Raw genomic sequence first — 9,600 nt, 5'->3', positions numbered from 1 at the left:
AATTTACCCAACATAAATCAGCTCTGTGTCAATTATTCAATTGTTTGTTTATTATCAGCTGAGATATATTGTTTTTGAACTGATATCATGCAGAAGCAGAGGTTTTTATACTGTATCTAAGGTTTGGAATATTGTTTTTGCTATTGCCTGTCTATTTCGGACAAAACCATTTTGGTCAATTCCTATTATGGAAGGCATGTTATCCTCTAACCGAAGGGCTAAAACCTTTGCTATAATTTTGGCATCGGAATTCATTAAAGAAATCGGTCTATATGATTCACATCTGTCTTGGGGCTTGTCGGGTTTGGGGATGAGTGTTATTAAAGCTTCTCTAAGAGAAGGGGGAAGGCAACCCTCGAGTAAAGACTCTTTATACATTTCTAATAGCGGAATCACTAATTTATCCTTAAAGGCTTTGTATATATCTATTGGTAGATATCAGGGCCGGCTGTTTTACCACTTTTCATCTTCATTATAGCATTTAACACTTATACACTAGTTACGGGTTCATCCATTTGTCTTTTGGCTTTACTGTTCATAGATGGGAACTTGAGATTATCTAAAAATATATTTTGCTGCATACTCTGACCTGTAGATTCTGCAGTATATAACGCTTGCAAATATTTGGTGAAAGTTTCATTGATCTCCGTTGGATCTGAAGTCAGATTTCCAGCTGTTGTGTAAATGCTATTTATTGCTTTACTCGATTGGAGTTGTTTGATCTGCCATGCTAAAAGTTTGCCTGACTTCTCTCCATATTCATAAAATGTTTGCTTGAGACGGATTAGGCTGGCTTCAGCTTTTGCTGCAGATAGTTCATTATACTGCGCTCTTAAAATGAGCAATTCCTGCTTATGAGGATTCAGATTTGACTGATCTATGTAAATATCTTGTTCCAATTTCTCCTCCATGGATCGCATAAATCTAGTTCTTTTATGAAATTATGAAGTGTTTTCCTACTCTGCATGTGAGCTGTGTCTTTACTGTTGTACCTATCTAAATTTGGGTTTAATGGTCCGTTAAAATCACCTCCTATGATTAAATAGCCAGGTTGGGATACCAAAGTTAAGAACAAGTTTTCAAAAAATTCTGGACTATCAGAATTGGGCCCATACACTTTCACAAGGGTAATTGTGTTGTCTAAAAGAATGCCTTGTACAATTAGATATCGACCAAATGTATCTGGAGTTACTTTTAAAATGTTAAATGGAATGGCTTTATGAATCAAAATCATTACTCCCCTTGAGTTAGATGTATATGAAGCAGAGAATACTTGGCCCGGCCACCTTCTACGTATTTTTAATAGTTCACCGGACAAAAGGTGAGTTTCTGAGCGAAATAAACCTAAAATTCTCGGGACAGCAGCATGTGTCCAAATTTTAATCTTAACCGTTCTATTTCATCAGATACGATCTGTAAACAGGGCTTTAAGTGTAAATTACCAAACTTGTCCTTTAAGTCTAGTCATGACCTGTTTTAAATTGGAAAGTTTACCTAGCCCCCTAACATTCCAGGAAATAAATGTTATCTGAGATTCACTTGACATGTGTTACAACAGCACATTTCCATAACTCTATGATCATACACACAATGGATAATAACAAATAAATAACAATAATGAATATATATATATATATATATAATAAAAAATAAAAACTTTACTGGAATTTACTGTAACTTTTCCACATTATCCTCGGTTTTGCTAATTCGGTGCTCCGCTTCTGATATTCTGCCCCCAAATTCGGAAATGTCATTTTTTATCTCTTGAATAGCATTCAGGACGCCTTCGAATTTTTAAGAGAAAAAGGTCTTCATGTCAGCGATAGCCTTCATTACCTCATTATCCTCTTCGTTGATCACGCTAACAACACCCACTGGCTTAACGCTAGCTTCGTTCCCGTCAGGAGTTTCCTCAGTTTTATCCATATTTTTCTTTGTGGTTCTTCGATTTGCCATGACGAATCAACAATCTTTGTGGTCACGGCTAAACTCGGATAATACTCAGTCAGCTAAATGTCTTGAGGAGTTTTAAAAACTAGAAATCTGGTCGTTTGTGGTAGGAGCGTTGAGTCGTACGTCTGCCTAGCTCGCCGACATGTTGGATCAAACACTTTTGAATAAAATAGCAAAAATATATTTACAAGGTAGATGTAAAATAATCTTTATAGGTCAATATAAGCCTTCTCATTAAATTATTTATTATTGTTTTTTATTAGTGACACGTTTTGGGCAGAGGATGTATTCCAAAACTTTCTGAAAATACAGTATGATAATTAACTGCACAATTACTAGAAATGTTTACCTTGGATATTCTATAATTTTGATGTATAAAAAAAAATTGTGCAAAAAAAAAGAAAAGTTTCCAAATCTAACTTTGAACCAATTCTGTAGAATGGCTCATATAGCCTATTTGAACAGGATTTGTTTCCAGGTATGACTATGTACAAAAAATGTGCTTTTGACTTTAATTTATATTTGGATTATATATATATTTATTTATTTATTTTGTCCTCACATTCTTTCTTGTGTGACACACCTGAATGAAAGGCTCATTATGCAGGGTCATTAAGCGGGTCATTGTCTTCTCAGGTGTGAACCACTTACTATTCATGCTGGTGTTGGATCGCAATGTTGTTTTCGTCAACGATGACGATAACGCAATTATTTCATTGACGCACCTTTTTTATGACGATAACGCGACGATGACTAGCTAAAAATGGCTCTAAGGTGACAAAAACATGACGAGATTTCGTTGACGAGACGAGACGGAACAAAAATTATTATAAGTCTGACGTTCACAATGCATGTCATTTCCGCCTATTTTGCGTGAAATCTGTCTGTTTTGAGCTAAAAAAAGTATCAGCAATGCCGCTTCCTAATCCTTGTTTTGGGTACGCCCACCACCCGGCTGCCGCGCACCAGATTCCACACAACAACACCACACCTGCGGCTAGTCACTCGCTACACATCTTCGAAGGACCATGGCGGCGACGCCAATAAACGGGCTTGGTGGTCGGAAACGACGAGATGATTTATGGACATACTATCAGTATAATCCATCAGAGCACGCGCGGCCTCTTGCTCTATCTCCCTCTCTGCCGTGCACGCGCTACGCTGTTTGGAGCACAGTCTATGTCTCGCGGGCGCGCTCGCTCTAGATTCCGGGAGATTTTAACTAATTTGCAGGCATCAGTGAGCCGCTATCAATATGCGGGAGACTCCCAGAACTTCCGGGAGACTTGGGATGTCTGCATTTCTATACTGAAATAATATCGGCATTATAATTATTGATTTTTCATTAAGCTGCTCCCTCAGCTCTTGGTTCCCTACGCACAGCGCGTGATGCGCGTAACCTGTCAAACCTAAGCAATTTCCAATACTTTTTAACCTAAATTAATTTGTTAAAGACTACTTCTTTTTTTTTTTTACTAAAACTTGACAAAAACCTTTTTGCGTTTTCGTCGACTAAAACTTGACTAAAACCTTTTTGTGTTTTCGTCGACTAAAACTTGACTAAAACTATCAAGTTTACAAGTGACTAAAATGTGACTAAAACTAAAAAGCATTTTCGTCCAAAAGACTAAGACTAAAACTAAAAGGGCTGCCAAAAACAACACTGTTGGATCGTCCACGCCCCTGCGCATATTGCCTTCCCAAACAAAAAGTGTTTTACAAAATGTAAATCAATGTATTGTTTTATGTGAATGACTAGGCATGATGATTTTCAGATCATTTTGAAGGTAAAACTCTAGGCTTAAACATCCATTACTCAAAAGTATTGTGAACACATATTTACTATGTGTTTTGTGGCGTTATTTCAGACACTTTTTTTGTTTTGTTTTTTTAATAACCATGCATAAACATTATTCTCTCAAAAATACAAACATGTACATGCATGTTGCTCACATATTATGGTAGTCCTGTTTGTGATAAATAGAGTGTAATTACACCTTTGCCATTAATATGTTTATAAGCAACTGAAAAAAGCCCAAATGTCAGGGCATGTCAAAACATCTCAAGGACCCCAAAAACACCTTGGTCCCCAGAGGGTTAAAACTTAATGTTCTGAAAACTAAAGAGATGACTATAGAGCTCCGGAGGCTGACGTCACGCAATCTAAACTCCGCCATTTTGGCAGTCAAACAAGAGAGCGCCAGAGCGGCTGTAGCAGTGGTATCGATAGCGGTCGAATGATTATTCAAAGCCAGACTGTTTAAACCTAAATATTTCAACATAGTGGACAGCTGCTGTGCGCCTGGATGCCATAACAGAAACATTTGTGATTAAAGGGTTAAGATTTCATGACATTTATTGTGTCTACTGTACTCACAGTGATATAGCCTAGTTATGCTGGTTAACGTTACCTACAAACAAGGACAGCTAGGGTCGATTACGTTAGCTAATCGTCTAATTATGATTAACTTACGTCTGTTTCACATATACTCCGTTTGCGGTGTGTTTGCGGTGCGTGAGCAGCACTAGTGTGCTTTCACATGCTGCGTTTGATCAACTGCTGTAAGTTACCACAAACAACATGTATTCAAACATTTTTATTTTAAATAACTTTTTATTATCAGCATCTTTTATAAATAATATTTAAAATGGTTTCAGCATTTCGATTCTATTTGTACACAGTTAGTTAGGTCTACACTTTCACAGATGTGTTACCCTTCCAATGACGACAGAGCAGGTTTTAGCCGACAGACTCCTAAGTTCAATGTTCATCACAAAATTTGATTGCGTCCATTTTACCCCTCCGGAGTCTCCGGAGTAGGACGAGGGAAAGTTGATGAGGTATAGTTGTAGATATCAGGATACTGCAGGTCGGGAAAGCTATGCGTTCCTTATCAATACACATGAAAAGCACGCCGGGGGCATTATAGGGATCTGTTATGTTTAATCTATTAAGTTGTGCTATGTACTGGTCTATGTCTTTTGAATTAAAGTGTGCAGTAACCTCTGCCTTGAAACTCATGCTTCCATCATTCATTCATATTCTCTCCCGGCTTTTTTTACTACCAAAATGGTGGCCCGAACACCGGTAGTCACGTGGGGTCTGGAGCTCTATTAATTTTAGAGTGAGGGGGAAATCAATTCACGATAAGCAAATAAGTATTAATGGAGCAGGTATCCAGAGTGTTGAATAGTACAAGTATTTGGGTACTATATTAGATTGTAAATTGACCTTTTCCGCAAATACTGATGCTTTGTGTAAGAAGGGGCTGCAAAGATTGTATTGCTTGCGTAAACTAAGGTCATTTAATGTGGATAAAACATTGATGTGCATGTTCTATAGATCCTATATTGAGTCGTTTTTATCCTTTTCATTATTGTGCTGGTTCAATTCTCTGAATGTGAAAAATAAAAATCGTATCGAGAGGATGGTAAAACAGGGAAATATAATAACAGGGAGGAAGCAGATGACTATGGCTCAGTTATACCATAGACAGGCTTTGGGTAAAGCCCGGAATATTTTGTTAGAAAATTCCCACCCCTTGTATTATGAGTTCCATCTTCTTCCTTCCGGGTGCCGGTATAGAACTCCCCTTGGTAAAACAAATCGATTTAAAAAATTAATTTGGTAAATGTATTTATTGGGTACCTTTTTTCCCAGAGTTCTATGTGTTTGTGAAATAGTTTTATGTGTATGCTTGTTTGCTGCAACCAAATTGCTTTCGGGAAATTAATAAAGATTAACTGAACTGAACTTAAGCGATTCCGGGCGTGTCAGAATGGGTGCTGAATACTGTAAAGCAGGGCTATTCACTACAGTTCGCTCGCCGTCCCCCGCGCTTTCGAGCACGGATCGAGACGAGAGTGAGTCTAGAAGTAGCACACCTACTTCGTGCAGAAATAGCAAAGCTGCTGTGCAAGGGGGCGATAGAACTGGTACATCCTTCTCTGAGCGAGTCAGACTTTTACAGTCGTTATTTCCTCGTGCCCAAGAAGGACGGAGCTCTCAGACCTATCTTAGATCTGAGATATTTGAACAAAGCTCTCATGAGGCGACCGTTCAAAATGCTCACGACCAGACAAATCCTCGCGCAAATTCGCCCGAGGGACTGGCTTATTTCTCTCAATCTGAAAGACGCATACTTTCAGATCCAGATCATACCCCGTCACAGGCCATTCTTGAGATTCGCCGTCGACAGTCAGGTATTTCAATACACCATCCTGCCGTTCGGCTTGTCTTTAGCACCCCGTACATTTACGAAGTGCATGGACGTGGCTCTCGCTCCTCTGAACTATTTGGACGATTGGCTGATTTTAGCACAATCAGAGGCAGAGAGATATCTCACAGAGCAGTGCTACTCAGTCATCTGGAAAGGCTGGGTCTCACGGTCAACTGGACCAAGAGCTCATTGATGCCCCGTCAGTCAACCTCTTTTCTGGGAATAGAGCTGGACTCGGTGGCTATGATAGCCCACTTGTCAACACAGCGCCCGCGCCGTGTTCGGCATCTGGCCGCGTCTTTTCAGAAAGGCAGCGTTGTCCCCCTGAAAACGTTTCAGAGAATGTTGGGCTTTATGGCCGCAGCAGTGCTCCAGCTGGGTCTACTGCGTATGCGCCCTCTGCAATGCTGGCTGAACTCTCAAGTGCCTCACCGAGCTTGGGCTGCCGGCGGCTCAAGGAATCAGAGTGACTCAGAGCTGTGTTTCAGCTCTGCAGCCCTGGATAGCGGCCGACTGGTACCAGTTGAGAGTGACAATGGGAGTCGTCTCGTACCGAAAGGTCATCTCGACGGACGCCTCCAACCTAGGTTGGGCCGGTCTTTTCGAGGGCAAACCGGTCTTTGGCCTCTGGTCAGACCCGGAGAAAAGCCTTCACATAAACTGTCTGGAGATGATAGTGGTCGAGAATGCATTGAAATACTTCCTCCCATCCCTGCGGGGCCACCACGTACTGGTCCGCACGGACAACATGTCTGTGGTGTCCTACGTGAACCACCTGGGCGGTGTCAGATCCAGAACTCTCTGCGATCTGGCGGAACACCTGCTCGTTGGGCTCAGCACTCACTGGGCTCGCTCAGAGTCGCGCATGTGCTGGGACTCCTGAACGATGGCCTGGACAAACTGTCCAGGGACAACGTTTCCCCGGGGGAATGGTCCCTGCACCCGCAGACAGTCTAGTCACTATGGCGCTTTTTTGGCAGAGCGGAAGTCGACCTCTTTGCGTCAAAAGACACCGCTCATTGCCCAAGTTTCTTTTCAAAGAACGAGGATGCCCTGGCCCAAGTGTGGCCCAGCTGCCCGCTGTACACTTTCCCTCCGATCTCACTGCTACCACAGGTCATCAGGAGGATCATGGAAGCGCGCCACTCGGTGCTCCTCATAGCCCCCCGATGGGAGAACCAAACGTGGTTCCTGTAGTTGGTGCGGCTGTCAGACATAGCCCCATGGCCGATCCCAGTGAGGAGAGATCTCCTCTCTCAAGCCGGCGGGTCGAATTGGCATCCTCTATATAATCAATGGATTGGCATCCTCTATACAATATAATGGATAATCAATGGATACCCGTTGCTCTGCCAGAAGGCAAGGCAAGGCAAGGCAAGGCAAGGCAAGTTTATTTATATAGCACATTTCATACACAATGGTAATTCAAAGTGCTTTACATAGAAGAAATTAAAATAATCAAAAGAAATAAGAATAATTAAAACAGTTTAGAGTAAAAAATAAAAATTAAATACAGTGCAAACAGTCGGACGCACAGTAGCACAATGCTCATTCAGTAAATGCAAAGCTAAACAGATGTGTTTTGAGTCTGGATTTGAATGTGGCTACTGTAGGAGCACACCTGATCTCTTCTGGAAGCTGGTTCCAGCTGCGGCTGGCATAATAGCTAAAAGCGGACTCTCCTTGCTTTGAGTGAACCCTTGGTATTTCTAGTTGATGTGATCCTAATGATCTGAGTGATCTGTTGGGTTTATATTCAGTGAGCATATCTGCAATGTATTGAGGTCCTAGGCCATTAAATGATTTATATACCAGTAATAATACTTTAAAATCAATCCTAAATGTGACTGGAAGCCAGTGTAAAGACCTGAGGACTGGTGTGATGTGTTCAAATTTTCTGGTTCTGCTCAGAATCCTGGCGGCAGCGTTCTGTACGAGCTGCAACTGTCTTATGGTCTTTTTGGGAAGGCCAGTAAGGAGTCCATTACAATAATCCACCCTGCTGGTGATGAAAGCATGCACAATTTTCTCTAAGTCTTGACTGGAAACAAAGCATCTAATTCTTGCAATATTTTTTAGATGATAGTATGCTGATTTAGTTATTGATTTGACATGACTACTGAAGCTAAGGTCTGACTCTAGAGACACACCAAGATTCCTGACTTGATTTTTAGTTGTTTGACCTCTGGAGTGAAGGTATGCATTCACCTTGAGAACTTCATCTTTGTTTCCAAACGCAATGACTTCAGTTTTGTCTTTGTTTAACTGAAGAAAGTTTTGGCTCATCCAACTGTTGACTTCATCAATGCATTGGAACAGGGAGTCAATGGGGCTGTAATCGTTAGGCGATAGGGCTAAGTAGATCTGTGTGTCGTCTGCATAGCTGTGGTAAGAGATTTGGTTCTTTCTCATTATTTGGCTCATTGGAAGCATGAACAGGTTGAATAGGAGTGGCGCAAGAATTGAGCCTTGAGGAACTCCGCATGTCATGGATGTCCACTCAGACTTATGGTCTCCTATACTCACATAATAACCTCTCGCTTCTAAGTATGACCTGAACCATTTTAGGACTATCCCAGAAAGCCCCACCCAGTTTTCCAGCCTGTCAAGAAGTATGTTGTGATCGACAGTGTCAAATGCAGCACTGAGGTCGAGTAGTACCAACACTGATAATTTGCCTGTATCAGTATTTAAGCGAATATCGTTAATTATCTTTATGAGCGCTGTCTCTGTGCTGTGATGCGATCGGAAACCAGATTGAAAATTGTCAAAGTATCCATTCGAGCTTAAGAATTTGTTCAGCTGATTGAAAACAACTTTTTCAATTATCTTGCCTATGAAAGGAAGATTTGAGATCGGTCTGTAATTGCTTAATATAGTCTTATCAAGATTACTCTTTTTTTAGGAGGGGTTTGACAACTGCAGTTTTCAAGGAGTTTGGAAAACTTCCAGAGAGAAGTGAGGCATTTACCACTTCTAGGAGATCTGCTTCTAAGCTGTTTAACACACTTTTGAAGAAAGATGTGGGAAGAGCGTCAAGGGCGCAGGTTGATGTTTTAAGGTGCTGTACGGTTTCTTCCAAAATTTTGCCATCAATTTCTTTGAAATCAGACATAGTAACTACTTTCTCAGGTTGTGGTCTGATCTGTCTGACCCCAGTGCAACTCAAGGATGTGCTGATCACCTTTCTGATATTATTGATTTTCTCAGAGAAGAAAGAAGCGAACTCACTGCACTTGCTGTCTGAGAGCATTTCACTGGGAATCTGGCTCTGTCAGTCTCTCTACAGTAGCAAAAAGAGTGCGTGTGTTGTTTAAGTTGCTGTTTATAATATTTGAGAAGAAAGTCTGTCTAGCTTTGCCTAGCTCCATATTGAAAGCATGGATGGTGTCTTTGTAGATGTTATAATGGACTACAAGTTTTGTCT

Source organism: Phoxinus phoxinus (genome assembly GCF_949152265.1).
Source record: "Phoxinus phoxinus genome assembly, chromosome: 1".
Classification (NCBI taxonomy): domain Eukaryota; kingdom Metazoa; phylum Chordata; class Actinopteri; order Cypriniformes; family Leuciscidae; genus Phoxinus; species Phoxinus phoxinus.
Note: the sequence above shows the minus strand (reverse complement) of the source record.